We start from the raw sequence: 13,557 nt of genomic DNA on the forward strand, positions 1-13,557 counted from the left end.
ATCAAAATTATCGATCTTGAGATCAGAAGGAATTTGAGACAGACTCTTAGAGGAAATGGACGTATGCGTGCTTTCATCTAATACCACTGTTAGAGTTTCTTTTGGGACTAAAGCAAGCAGCTTAACGCATTAAATAGTAATATTTAGTCAATATTGATTCTATTATTTTTCCACTTTACAAGCACATAAATATGTACTGAAAAAAGAGTCAGAAATGACTTGGGAAAAGTAATTTGAAAGTAATTAATTGAAAGAGAGTTTTCATAGACAGAATACATTGGTTCAGAACTCAAACTCTATTCTTCCATTGCATTTAACATCACATTTAAAAGAGAGGCCAGAGAAATCCAAATAAAATTGCCTACTTTATAAAATAGACTATTCAGCTCATCTTGCTTAGTTATTAAGAACAATTCTTTATGACTGAACCACAAAACCATGTATTTTTCCAGGAATGCACAGAGACATGCAAAAAAAGCAGCTAAGTTGTGTAAAACACTTAGAAGAATTCAAGTTGCTATCCCACTGACACGAAAAAATTTTAAGCCTGTCCTCACAACTTCTCAATCTGAGGAAACCATTTCTCTGGGTACCACAACAGAAATATACTTTCTGATTTCAAGTAGTACATAGGCAGATACTGTGCGTGGTTTGCCTTCCCCTCGTTTCTCCTTCTTCTAGAGGATTACTCAGCTAAGTACGTAGACTTCCCGATGACGACTTCACACAGGCTTCCAAATGGTGACTTCCAAAGTAAAAGTACCAAAAGAGCAGTGGAGAGCACCGATGAAGCAGGAGGAGGAAAACAAAGTCACAAGGAGCAATTTGGAAATAAGCAGCTAACTCAGAGGTAGGACTATGGTTAGCAGAAATAGCAAGATGAAAAATATCTTCCGTTTACCATTTTTGAAACCCATGCATTTCTCCACAATGCAGAACTGATCTAGCCAGAGAAACTAAAGTCTTATTAACAGAAACCAAAATTACAGGCAGCAACAAGAAAAAAATTAATGCCTTTTATTTGTGGCATTGCCTCCGTTCCCAGGCCTTTTTTATTTTCAGCAGGAGGAACTGAGGGGAAGGGAAGGGGAAGGAAGGGAGAGAGAGCAGAAGGTAAAAAACTTTAGGGGAACAAAAAGTGGGGGGGGTATTAGGGAGAAAATGAACTTCAGACTCTGTGCCACGTTTGGCTAAAATGAAGTAAGATCCAATTGGCAGCTTTTGAATATATGACCCTCCAAAGGCAAGCTGTCAGCTCAATAACAGTTGAAGGAAATAAATGGACAACTCTGTACTGTTCTGAAACTCTTGTGTAATGAAGTTACAGTTTCATCCTGGAAAATGGCCAAAAAGCATAAATCAATGAGCAACCAACCTTGTATCATTTCTATCACAACAGTAATAGCCATCCAAAGGTAGGTTGTTTATTAAGCCCTAGTAATATTTGTGTTGGTCCTCCACACCAGAAAGTTAAACTGACAATAACAAGGAGACTCGCTGTGCTGAGAAAACGTGGGCAGAGGCACTTTTCAGAAGTGACAATAAAGCAGCTCTTCAATCTAGTCCAGGAAGAGCCAGACACATGAATCTTCTACAGAAAGAACAGCGAGATTACCGACCTCGCCAACACAGAAGAGCTGAGAAAGTTTACTTAGATAGGCATTAGACAAGCCAGGCACTGGACAATATAATTAGAAGAGGCCGTATAGCGTTACACTTTGCTCCAGAGAACTTTCTCATGCTGCGGCATAAACCAAGTATGAAATACGTGAATGCAAGAAGAACAACTAAAGATTTGTTACAGGTAACCCTGAGAGCTGATACTTGCACCTTCAAGAACCTAAAGGTCGTGTCATTGTGGAAATATTCTTCGTTTCTCTCTAGGGACTTCCTGCACGAACAACCAACCAAACCAATTTTAAAAAAATAAATAAAAAAAAAGAAGCTATGCAAATGACAGAAACCTGGGAGATGCAGATTTAAAACCCTGGTTTTGACAGTTTTATATTCTCTTATCTATGACAGGATTAGGAGCCCTGATAACCAGTCCACTATAACTGAGATTTCTCTTACTAGATGTTGTCCTAGTTTCTAAGCTGAACAGTAGGTCAGTCAGCCAGTCTTAGAATTGTTCTTACAGTCTTTTGTCTCAAATAATGCCAGCTATTCAATCTTCTTTCTTACGTGCTTAAAAATTTATAAGATATTACTTCTAGTTTCAAAGGGCTGCCTCAAGAGATCACCTATTATTTTGTTCTTTTCCTTAACTAGACTAGTTTATGCATAGGCTTAACATTATTCATGTGTGTTGAAATTAAACTATGTATTAACTCCCTCAGATCAACTGCAGATCCTTGCTTTTCTTGAAGAAGGTGATCTAATCACTGAGAAAGTCTAGTGGATTGGGAATTTGGAAACCAGCTGGAACTATCTCAACAACATTCTTCCACGGAGGAATGAGTTTTCAAAGCTGAAGTGCTATATGCTATGTTGCTTTAGCTTTGTAACACGTGGGTTCCTGATTAAAATACTGGGTCTTCTCTGGTGGGAAAAAGATACCTGGAGATTTGGAGAGCATGGAATAAAGGAAGAAGTGGTGCAAAAGTATGAAGCCTTTTAAGGAAAAAGGATAACCTTTCAGCCCAGATGCAATTTACTGCTCCATGGGAACAGAAGAATGGTGATAAATCATCTATACAGAGGATAGTTGAGAGCAAATTTCAGAGCACCTTCAAAAGCATGCCTGAACAGACATCTTCAAAGTCATCTTCCAAAGACAACGGTATAGTGTGCTTATATATATTCTTCCATTGTAAAAGGTGAAGTAGCACTTCCCTCCTAAGCTATCATGCCCATCAGCCAAGCTGTAGCTGATCTTCTGAAGGCATGACTACAACACTATGACTGAGGGAGCACACAAAAATAAAACCAGCAAAAGTATTGCCAAGATGGCTAAAGACAGGGACAGTGGTAGGACCAAACTGGGAACTCAGGGCAAGCCATCCTCTACACAAGCAGAACTCCAGCCATGGATACATATCCTGGTCATTTTTCTCACATTATACTAACCTTGGTTTCACAAACTGTGCCAGAGGGCAGGTTAGCTCTCCAGAGCTGAGCACACTCATGCTTCCCTGACAAAGCCCCAGATGTAGCTGCAGTCATGCTTGTAGTGTGCAGGCAATAAAACGCCAACGATCTGAAGCACCTCTGAAAAGAGCTCATGTGAAGGAAACAGATTCTGCAGAGCTGATAACCACGCAGTCCCTCAGTTGGTACCACATACCTACTTGGGGTTATGCAAGGTGAACAGGGACACGAAAAGGATAGAAAGAAAAGAAAGAAGCAAAGGCATATCCAGAAAAAAATCTTCCAAAAAGCTAAAAAGCTTCTGACCACTTTGCCAGGGAATCCCTGTGGTCAACTCAACACTATTCCAGAGGGGAAAGCAGGACATGTACGGACAGGCGTGCATGCAGAAACACCGCTCCTGGTCCCATTTAGGCCAGGAGGCAGAGCCTAGCAGGAATGGCCTTGAACAGTCATCAGGCATGAGTAGACCAGGGGTTATAATGCACTAACAGATGGGCTGTCCGCAAGGGGAGAAAACAACAGACTCATCCCTGGCAGGATCTGAGAAAAGTTGGTGAAAAAAAAAGGAAATAATAGTTTATCCCTTCACGCTCCTCCATCCAAATTAGTGAACCAGTAATTTCCAAAATGCCCACAGGGACTTAATTTCACTGTACCCTTGACTGCAAGAGTAACGGGCATAAAATGACACTACAAAAGGAAGAGGAATCAACAAGAATATAAGAAAAGATGCTTGTGAGGGGAAAAAACATGATTACCTACACCATAAACACATTTCCTTCTTCTGCATGATACACCACCAGCTTTCACAGAAGCCAGCTGAAGCAGTATTATAATGAAATACTAAGTATGCTATAAAGAAGTTACATTACCCAGAAGACTTTAAGAGACCACACTTTTCTTAACATATTTATGCTGAAAATTGTATTCCTACTCTCCAAAGCAACAGGGCGCAGAAATCATTATACCTGGCCTGCCACACAGCCTGGAAGAAATCTGACCACCTTTAGTTATTTTGGAAGGTCATACTCAAATGGAGACTGCAAAGATTTTTTCAATAATGGAAGCTGTGCACTGGTTTTTACGACTGGTCAGTCGTGTCACATAATGCTGCTCTTGACTGAAAGAGCATGAATATTAATGTTTTATAAATAAAAGCCTTTAATGTATGTGAATTATGAAACTAGCTTTTCCTGAATGCTCACATCAGCAGGATTCGACTTCCCAAAAGTTCATAAAAGGACTGTAAAAAGGTATGAGCAGAGCCACGTTCTACTTTTCCTCCACAGTATTTGCACATTAACAGCTTGCTGAGCCTTGCAAAATGTAAGTACACAGCCAGTATTTTCTATAACCAACACTCAAATTCTGCACGCAGGCTTGAGAGACAAGTAGCAACAGTGCAATCCCTCCCCTTTGGGAGCTGCCCTCAAAATGAACTGCAGGAACCCTTCCTCATCTCCCCCTTTGGCCTTCAGGAAAAGAAGAAAATACCGCGACAATAGTTCATTTTGCTTTCTTGCAAAGAGATGCCAGCAGCTTCGTAAGAGCTAATTTCCTCTGACAGAGACGACGTGGATAGAGGAGCCCAATCGGAGAAATACACAGAAATGAGAGAAAGAGACTAGAAGACATGGCATGGGACTAGAAGACAAGAGGGAGGGGGGGTGGGGAAGTGAACCGTAAAAAAGGCCAGTACTATGCACACGTGCACACTATAATGAAGAGTAAGGAAAGAAAAAGAACAGTCATCTAGTGGATTAAAACCATTAAATGGCTATCATCCTCTTAGAAAACTAACATTCCTGCCTGCATACTTGCACATACTCTTGCACAGGAATGGCAAAATCTTGAGCCCTGAAAAAAACTTCGGCATGTGCTTAACTCACAAGCTCCAAGTACTTCAACTGACGTCAGTAAGAGTATTCATACATTTGAGACAAGCATGTGCTACAGCGCCTTGCTGGGTGAACCGTAAAAAAGGCCAGTACTATGCACACGTGCACACTATAATGAAGAGTAAGGAAAGAAAAAGAACAGTTACTACATTTAAATAAAATATTAAGAGAAGACGCTGGAAAAGCAAAAAGAAAAAGAAACAGTTCAGAAAAGAAAACAGGCAGGACTACATCTAGTAGAGCCATTAAAACCATTAAATGGCTATCATCCTCTTAGAAAACTAACATTCCTGCCTGCAAATACTTGCACATACTCTTGCACAGGAATGGCAAAATCTTGAGCCCTGAAAAGCACTTCGGCATGTGCTTAACTCACAAGCTCCAAGTACTTCAACTGACGTCAGTAAGAGTATTCATACATTTGAGACAAGCATGTGCTACAGCGCCTTGCTGGATCGAAACTGAGGGTGCAGTTCCACATCTCTTTTTAATCCACAGCAAAGCCAAAGAGGTCCTTGTGCCCCACCGTTCCCTTAACTGTGCCACTAAAAAGTCTTTGCAGGCTTGCACTGAAACCAGACCATTTAAAGATGAGGAGGTGGGGGAGGAAAGAAGAGCATTGGCTTAACTACTTTTTAAGCCTGATAATTTCAGTGACCCTATTTCGTATGCAGCTCTTTAGTTGTATTGATGTGGCCAAAGCACTATACCACGAAGGAAAGATCAGCCACCAGTGCTGGCTTCAATGGTGAGAAAAAGGCATGTGATGCCACATCCTGATGTTCCTATAATTAAAGGAAACCTTGTTTTTTGTAGCTTCTTGATTTGACATGCTTTGGCCTTCTCACAGTACTTGGGAACCTGGGGCAAAAATACATCAGCACTTCAGTTCACTTGCACATTCAATAGACACGAGTTGTTTTAACAAGAGAAGCTATTTGAACTTATTCTTCAGTAGTACAAGATAAAAGAAATAAAGCCATGGGAAATTTCTGGAGGAACTCCCTTCTGTAAGCAGGTCCTTGTTGTAGAAAGTAGAACGGTACACTGGCTTCGCTTCCATGGTGGAGCTCCTGTATCGTGGGGTGGGTGCATGTAGGTGTTGAATTAAAACGAGTACTTCTTCTTCTATCACATTTAGCAGTGGAACTCAGCTTCCAGTAGCACAGCTATCTTAATTTTATTTTCTTCCCCTTTTTTCTTGTTTAAGTTTAAAATTATTCAAATCCTATCTAAGCAAGCATAACACGTAACAACAGTAGTACATTTTTAATCCTCTTCTAACATATTTTAGCACTTTGGAAATGATTATGGCACTACCATGACCACAGGCACAAACATTTTCAGCTTCATTTTCACCTGCATGGCCTAACTTCATTTCAACCTTATTTAATATTCACCATGCTTCCAGCAGTAGGACAGTACAGCAAAATCCATGCCCAAACAATCCTTAGAACAGACAAGGACAGCTAATTTTGTTTGCTAGGAAATAAAACTTATATCTTGACTCCTATTTAGTCATAATTTCACAGCCCATTTAAGCTCACACTATTGCTAACACAAGCAATCCTACCCCTCCCTTGCCGCTTCATTTTGTGCCCCTGCAACACCTTCCCCAGAGCAAGTATTTTTACAGCTACATCACAAACTGCAATATTAAACAAATCCACATTAAAAATCAAACATATTTTGTCACATCAGTTTTAACCTAGAAAGTCCCCAATCTGTGGTGGGAGCTATCACCTGGTACACATGTTGGCCTGCAGAAGAGAGGGGGAACAGGCAACCAGAGGAAGGCTAAACTGCTTCTTTCAGTGCAGTGCAGGCTTAAAGGGATCATAAAACCATGGCATTAGGCAGCTTACTGGTCTCCACATTCACAACGCTGTTACCGAAGCTAAAACGCAAAAGCTACACACAGGACATTTCCACCACAGATAGGAAGAAGGGGACAGTAGAACAGGACTGGACAGCTTCTCTCAATGGCTACTTCTTTTTTTCGTAGTTTTTATTGGTTCAAGGCATCACAGACAGACTTGAAAAAAAGAAAAAAACAGCTTCAAAATTATTTGCCATTAGGACAACCATTATGTCTTTCAAGTTATAAATAATTCACAAGTTACAGTTACTGTAACATGCTGTAACTCCAGCTTTTAAGTAACACGAAGCCTCTTGTCTTACAAAGTGATATTACTGTGTCCCCATTATATGTTGAATAACTAGAACGAAGAAATTAACATTGGTAAAAGCTTTTCAAACTTAAGATAAAGGCCTCAGTAGCAGAAAGACTACCTTCTTCTTACAGTCTTACTCAACTGTAGTACAGCTTTTAACAAATGATTACAGGAAATACTATTCCAACACATTAACTTCTGCTTTTTATCCAAAACTGAAAGGGATGTTCCCTGGTCTCAGAAAGCCAGTCTGCACAATGGCAATAGGCCATGAGAATTTTCATCATTATCACCACGCTTCGAGAAGGGGGGAAAAAGTGACTATCAATCAGAAAACCACATCTCAGGCTTCCATCTATGTCATCCTTCTGTGAAAAACACTCACATTAAGGCCAGTCGTTTGGAACATCACCCAAAAAGGAACCGCGTTCAACACCAGCTTAGTTATCAGTCAAACTACAAACAACAACAGAAAACCTTCTTTTTGCTTGGCTTTAAGTTTTGTAAACTCAAAGTCTGGACCAAGTTTTGTAGGGCTGAAACCAAAACAGAAGCAGTTCTATTTTTTTTCAGCTTGAGTCAAGTTAAGAATTTAATTGATCTGGCATACGTGCAGGATTGGAAATTTGTATTACGGGGGTTTTAGCATGCACACTGCAGCTGAGAGATTTGGCTTACAACTTTGACGTACCAAAAAGAACTCTGTGAGACAAACTGGCTGAAAGTAATATTCATGAAATAAAAAAGGCAAGAAAGAAGGAAACATACCCCTTCTCTAAATCACCCTTAGTCTGCCTAACATGCACCTTATACAAAGAAAAAAAACTATAAACACATGGTGGTAACCTGCAGCAACTTAAAACTCTAAATGCAATTTCTAGACTATGTACTTTTGGGGCATAAAGATTCCCAGTTTTAGAACAGCATAGAAAATTATACGCTAAATATAACAACAAATAAAAATAATGATAAACATGTCAAAGAGTGAGACACTGGACAGCCTCTTGTCCAAGACTCATGGTTTCTGTCCACTTTATTAGTAGCAACCTCAAAAAATATTTGTACATTGCAGTTCACTTGACTCGCACGCTTTACATCTGCAAGTTCCTCTTTGTATTTCTTAAAAATGCAGGCCATTCCCAAACATAGCTAGAAAATCGTTATTAGCTGTTTAAATGGAGTTGCCAGGGCCGAGGGAAAACTGAATTCCTGTCACTGAGGAGCCTCAAAAGCTTACTCTCTTGGTTGGACTCCCCAAAACGCAGCATGACTAGCAGGACGCCTAGCATGAGGCTGAAGTTTACCCACAGCAGTAGCAGCTTTTTTATCCAGAAGTAAATAAAGCACAATCCTCAAAGAGAAAAGAAAGTCCTTCTCCTAACATACAAATGTGGGAAAGGGCAGAGAAGACAGTCCCGTTCCTGTGGGCAGTGAAGAAAAAAAAAGTCCAAGTCAAAATGCCAGTACACAACATTGTCCAGAAATATTGGGGAGCACATATCTCTACTCTCACTCACATAAATCTGTTTTAAAAATAGACACAGAGCTGATTTCCATATGCGTATAGTTGAAAGAGCCAATAATTTCTCCAAATTCACTCCCATCATTCTTAATTTAAAAGCATGCATTGCTTCAAAACTAATCTGCAAGCAAAGCTAAAAATGAATTGCTCGTAATATATAGTTATCCTAACTTGGCTCAGACAACACAGTATCAAAGTGCAAAACTAAGATTAGTAGATTATGTCAGAATGAGCTCCCATGGTTTATTTTTGAACTTTATAAATATTGTTAGCCAGTCATCATAGCGTGTGTGTGCCAAAACACGCTAATCTGCAACCATCACATCATCCAAAAGATGTCAGACCAGCAAGGCAAGCTGAAAGAACTGAAAGCAGAGCACAGGGACACGAATGCCACAAGCCCTCCTGGAGCACAGCAAGCGGGCCACAGTTTCTCAACTCGATTCTTATTATTTGCATTTCTTCCAAGCCTTGAGGAAGTAAAAGCAATATAGTAACAGCCACAGCTCCAAAGCTGCCTTTTTGCAGAGCAAATCAAGGGAAGAACCTGGCTGAAAAGACCGCAAGAACCCAAGTAAGATAGACCAAGCAGATTACACATTACAGAGGACAGATGTTTAGAAAGGATTAAGTCATGCCCCTCAAGTGATGCAATTATAAACTCTTCTGGTGGCACCGTCACCTTTTTGCTAAAAACGATTTTAGCAGTGTCAAAATGTCTGACTGCAACGGTAGCAATCCTACAGGCACTAAACCAAACCTGACCAGAAACTACTCTTGCTCCACAGGCCTGACCTAAATGCAGAAAGTGTATGGAGATCTTAGAATAGGTTTCTCATTTTGTTTTCAATGCATTTTTTTAATCACACAATCCCATTTTTATGCCTGATTAAAGGTTTTGTTTCCCCCGATAAAAATACGGGATACGGTTTATGATGTGTCAGTCCGGGATGAGATGTTTGCTGCAGAAATGCTGAAGCAGTTTCAGATGCCACTCTTCCCTATGCGAACCGGTAGAATGATGATTTCCACCTGAGCGTTTTTTCCTTGCTTCCGTGCTCAGCCAAGCTGGTCACTCCAAACGGCTCTCTGCAGCAGCATAAATTAAGCTGATAAACTTCGCACAGGAGCAGATGGGGTACACTCACACCATCCGTCTGCTCGCAGACCAGGGAGCCGTGATCTCTAGCCGAGAGCCCCAAGACACGGCGTTCAGCGTGGCAATGCTCTCAGCCACCGCTCGGCTTTGCCACCGATCGTGGCCACGCTTGCAGGGCAAGTTGAACAGCAGCATTTTACAGCTTCGGACCCTTCATCTGCATAAGGAAGCAACAGACAAAAAGAAAGCACACGTGGAGGGGAAGAGAGCTAGCATATTTTCAAACAAGCCCTCGCTGCTATAATTAAAGGGTTTATTCCTTTCCCACAGCCCACCACTGGAAATACCAGGCCTCTGCCAGATTACTGAAGGAACAACATCAGAACAGGACGTCATTACACGAGGGAAAGTGTGAAACCTGAGCAAGTGAAACGGCAAATGGTTTTAAACCTTCTACCTACTGATTCATTGAGAAAACGTTTTTGTGACTGACTGACTGACTGAAATAAACCCACCCCTACAAATGAAAACCAAGAGTTCCCAAATAAAACCTGCCCGTTAAAAACCAAGAAGGATCACATCCAATATTCCCAGTAGTAATGAGCCAGCAAAACAACCAACCCATCAAAGATCTAAGAGAACACCAAATACATTTTGGCAAGCATATTATTTCCTGTATCTGAATTTCAGCGCCAAGTACTCCTCACATACTAGACCTGAATTTTACAAGCGATTCGCAGCTTTTAAGTTTCCTGGTGGCTTCCTACCACTTAAAAACGCTTTAAATAAAAAATGGTAGTAAGTATAAAAAGTATATGCGTACCATACCCCATCACTCACTTGGACATTAAAGTCCAGGTACGTTTTACCCTTTTCTCTAAAGTCGTAACAACAGGTTAAGGGGCTTTGTACTGAAGGTGAAGAACTAGATCATAAAAACTGTCAACTGAAGTTTTGGCCTGTAGCATAGGGACATTTAGGGCCATCACCATCAGGAAACATTTAAGGGAAGCTCAGGTTTGGCAACACTGAAATTTGCATTATTAGACTTGAAAGTTAATATCCCATCAATCTTACACAGAGGCAGCCAAATCCATCAGCGCTATTGTTTTCAGACTGCCCACTAAGGCAAACAATGCATCATTTACACTTGGTTTACATTTATAGTTGGGAAGAAAGCCATGCATAGGACTAGGGGGGAAAAACCAGAATGTTTTAAACGCAAATTTGGATTTCGCAGCAATGCATGTATTCCTCTGCAAATTCCACATCTGCTAAAGCACACAAAAGCTGGGTGCTTGTAACAAAAAATAATAAACGTGTCTCTGCTTTCCCTTTCCCTACTTTAAAACTACCTTTAAGCCTCCCTTTCACTGGAGTGCTGCAAACTGGAAACTTCAGAAATGAAAGCAGCTGGTGTTTCCCCTCCCTCCCCAAGTTCAAGTTGATTGAATTCAGTCACTATACAATATAAATGGCCAAAAAAACCCCCAAATCAACCCCAAAAAACATTTCCCTCCTCCTCAAGAACTTTCAGTTATGTTCAAACCAGGAAATATCAGTAATGTGTATAAACAAAATATAAATTATAAACCTGGAGTCTCTTTAGCTTCAGACTATGAGATTTAAAAATTGACCTACTTTATGTAATACTCCCACAGCTGAGTCATCACAGTATCAACTGGTCTCTATCAGCTGCAGGGTATGATCATCACTCAAAAAAAAAATCAAGTATCCGTACTGAAATGCACCTTTTACTTTATTATTATGTTAAAAATACACTGTTCATCTAACAGTCCAGACCATAACTGGGGAGGGGGAAAATCTTGAAGAAAGTTTGAACCGCGTAAAGTAGTCCCTGTATAGCAGATGCTGTGCCTCGTAGCAAGAGCCCGTAAGCTACAGGGCAGAGCATTGGACGAGGCTGCAGAAATACAGATTAGTTCCATGTCTGCCACCGTTACAGTATGTAGCTTCAGGCAAGTAATTTAGACTTCTTTCTGTTTCATCAAACAATAAAATGGAGGGAATGCTACTGCCTTACAGAATCAGCTGATGTTTATACCACACTTTAGCATATGCATTACATTAGCCGTTATTTTACATCTACAGAAAAGAAGGGGTAATATATTTTTAATACTAGCTTAGTAGGCCTCATAAGAGAAGGTGAAAGTGCTTAATGAACATTAGAAACTTGTCACAGAGGCCTTGGTTCATTATAATTCACTCCGGACAGCATCTTACGCAGACTTCTGGCTCACAATCCATCGGAGCGAGTAGGAGTCCATTAGTATCTCAGGGCAAAGCATTTGTTGATAGCAAAAAGTATATATTCCTTCAAAAAAAAGGATTTTAATTACTAGTTTCTAGTTATGTGCCATCCTATAGCCACTTACAACATAACGCTGTAGTCTCAACAGACCAGGAGAAGGTTAAGAGGAACCCAAACTCGGATCTCAAGTGCAGCTAGCATCCTTACACCGTTAGCTGAAGTTATACATATGAAAAAAAAAAATGAGTTGAGCATGCTATGCTGCTGGAATCATTACTGCAAGCCTAAAAAAGACCCAGCACAAGAAAGCTCCAGAAAGTTATTTGAAATAAGATGCCATGTACACTGAATACTACCTCTGCTGCCACCGCTGTATTGACATTATTTCTTGTAGGAAGTGGTCAAACTTAAAGCACGCTGTCAGCTGTGGGGCTGGGGGAGGGAAATGAGGAAACTCCTGCATAAAACAAAGCAGGGCAGGAGGGTTGGGCTGAAGCCCCGGGGTGCCCAGGGCCGGGCCCCCGCACACAAACAACCCTTACTCAGGGGCAGGTGGTGCTGCGTGGTCACCATCCCCCCCAAAACTCCCTGAGCCCACCTGAAGCACGCCCAAGCAGAGAGCATCGTTTCAAGGGCTGCAGCACTCACAGGAGCTCTCCTCGGATGTCTGCAGCAGGCCAATCCCGGACAGGCCTTGCCGGCCCTCTGTCTGAGGGGCTCACCAGGCCGTCCGTAGGTGAAGCGTGTCACCTCATGGCAGACTACAGCACTTTTACCTCTGCAAGGACAAGGAAACAAATCACACGAGGTGACAGTACTCCTTAATTATATTTTGCCATCTGCTACGGTGGCAGAACTGTGCAGGTATTTAAAGACAGTAATCCAGGTCTGATACTCTGAGACCTAAGCCAGCAAGAACAGAAGATTTGCTGTTCGGCATCAGAAAAACGGGCAGAAGAATGCACCTGTGAAATTACGCTTAAGACTTCAAAGCTTTTCATTTAAGAACTATTAATTCCAAGCGCATACTGAATGCAGTCTGGCTTCTCGGCTGATGCTTTACAAAGCTGTCAGCTTTCTGAGGCTTGAGCCAAAAGGCAATATTTGATATGTAAAGATGTTTGAGAAGGAGGAGGGTAAAGTGAGAAGAAAGATTTGTATGAGTCAGCCATAGTTCTTTTAAAAATTAAGTGATAGCGTTTTTAAAGCACAGAAAAAGAGATACATACACGGATTTCCTCATTCCTGGGTTATCAGTCGCAAAAGATAACGCTCTCAAAGTTTAAGAGAACTTTTAATTGCGACCACTTACGAAGCGGGGAGCCAAGCCCTGCGACGGCAGCCTGCAGCGCGCAGGCTTTACTCCATTGTTCTCACCACCTTTTTGTTTTCAGAATTCATTTCGCAAATGCCGAAAAGCAGCAGCCTGAACAGGCTCCGCTCCCGATATGACAACCCGCAGTGCAGCGGGCGGCCGGCCCCCTCGCTCCTCGCTCCTC

At 41.2% G+C, this 13,557-nt stretch overlaps 1 protein-coding gene across 4 annotated transcripts in view; it reads right to left on the reverse strand.

The window, feature by feature from the left end:
• Positions 1-13,557, reverse strand: part of JARID2 (jumonji and AT-rich interaction domain containing 2) — a 235,876-nt gene that overhangs the window by 219,360 nt on the left and 2,959 nt on the right. The window contains exons 1-2 of one of the 4 annotated variants that reach the window (XM_019470612.1): positions 12,415-12,433; positions 9,720-10,003 (exon numbers count right to left, since the gene is read on the reverse strand). The exons of 1 other annotated variant lie outside the window; for it this stretch is intronic. The gene's annotated coding sequence lies outside the window, so the exon portion shown is untranslated. Of the gene's footprint in view, positions 1-9,719; positions 10,004-12,182; positions 12,199-12,414; positions 12,434-13,557 lie in introns of those variants that run through there. 2 more of the 4 variants (XM_019470611.1, XM_019470610.1) reach the window with 2 other exon arrangements.

This window comes from Aptenodytes forsteri, unplaced genomic scaffold (genome assembly GCF_000699145.1).
Source record: "Aptenodytes forsteri isolate BGI_AS27 unplaced genomic scaffold, ASM69914v1 Scaffold63, whole genome shotgun sequence".
Classification (NCBI taxonomy): domain Eukaryota; kingdom Metazoa; phylum Chordata; class Aves; order Sphenisciformes; family Spheniscidae; genus Aptenodytes; species Aptenodytes forsteri.